The following is a 1,723-nucleotide window of genomic DNA, read 5'->3' as shown; positions in this document are numbered from 1 at the left end:
AAACTTTAGCTGGGCATGGTGGCACATGCCTGTAATCCCAGCTACTCAGGAGGCTGAAGCAAGGAGAATTGCTTGAGCCCAGAAGTCAGAGGTTGCAGTGAGCCAAGATTGTACCACTGCACACTACCCTAGGCCAGAGCGAGACTCTGTCATAAAAAAAGAAAAAAAAAAAGATACCTCTGTGAACTGAATTCAGCCCCGGGGTACCTCTGAGGGTACACAGCAACTTAGAGGGAAAGATTTCTCTTGGGGGCAGTATGGAGCTAATAATATCCCTTGGCCTGGCATGGCGGCTCATGCCTTTAATCCTTTCACTTTGGGAGGCCAAGGCGGGAGGACTACTTGAAGCCAGGAGTTCAACACTAGCCTGGGTAAATAGTGAGACTCCCATCTCTACAAAAAATTTAAAAATTGAGGTTAAGGCAGGAGGATTACTGGAGCCCAGAAAGTTGAGGCTGCAGTGACCTAGAATCACACCATGCACTCTGACCTGGGTGACAGAGTTTGAGTCCAATCTCTCAAAATATTCATCATAATAATAATATCCCTTTATGTTGTGAAAAGATCTCTACAGAGCCAGGAGATCTCTGTCTCTTGATCTTCATCCCAAATCTATTTTGCTTTTGATTCAGCCAAGCCAAACTAAGTATTTAGGTCCTGTGCTAAGATGGTCAGGCCCCCAAAAATGGAGAATTTGAATGATGAAATAAAGTATGAATAACTACTGTTAAGCACTTCCTTGGAAGGCTCAGTATAGGGTTAAAAACAGGATTTGGAAACAGAGAAAGCCAAGTCTCCATTCCTAATCAGCAACTTACCAGATGTATGACCTTGGCTAAATTAATTTACCTATAAAATAGGGGCAATATTCTTGCAGTGGTGGTGATTATATGAAAGAGTGCATGTAAAATCCTTGCAAATTAACATTTATTGACTGTCTACCATGTCCTAGACTATTTAAAATGCTGTGTATAGTACTTTTTTCCCTTTATTTTTTGAGACAGTCTCACTCTGTCCCTCTGGCTGAAGTGCAGTGGCGTAATCTTGGCTCACTGCAACCTCTGTCTCCCAGGTTCAAGCAATTCTCATGCCTCAGCCACTCGAGTAGCTGGGATTACGAGCACGTGCCACCACGCCTGGCTTATTTTTGTATTTTTAGTCAAGATGGGGGGGGTCTCACCATGTTGGCCAGGCTGGTCTCGAACTGCTGACCTCAGGTGATCTGCTATCCTGGCCTCCAGAAATGCTGGGATTACAAGCATGAGCCACTGTCTACTGTACTTACACCTCCAGGAGAAGCAGGGCTGCACTGAAGTGGAGACAAGGGATGAAGGTGAAGGGAGAGAAGCATTCCAGATGGGAGCACTTAGCATCTGGCAAATGAGCAAAAGTGATGCTTTCAGAGGAAGTTCACATTTCACTGTAGAAGCCCAAGCAGCGGCTGGGCACGGTGGCTCACGCCTGTAATCCCAGCACTTTGGGAAGCTGAGGTGGGCAGATCACCTGAGGTCAGGAGTCAGAGACCAGCCTGGCCAACATGGCAAAAACTCATCTCTACTAAAAATACAAAAATTAGCCAGGTGTGGTGGCATGCACCTGTAATCCCAGCTACTCAGGAGGCTGAGGCGGGAGACTTCCTTGAACCCGGGAGGCAGAGGTTGCAGTGAGCCAAGATCGTGCCACTGCATTCCAGCCTCTCTAGCCTGAGAGACACAGGAAAACT

The sequence above is a fragment of the Cebus imitator genome, unplaced genomic scaffold, assembly GCF_001604975.1.
Source record: "Cebus imitator isolate Cc_AM_T3 unplaced genomic scaffold, Cebus_imitator-1.0 Scaffold85, whole genome shotgun sequence".
NCBI classification, from domain to species: Eukaryota; Metazoa; Chordata; class Mammalia; order Primates; family Cebidae; genus Cebus; species Cebus imitator.
Note: the sequence above shows the minus strand (reverse complement) of the source record.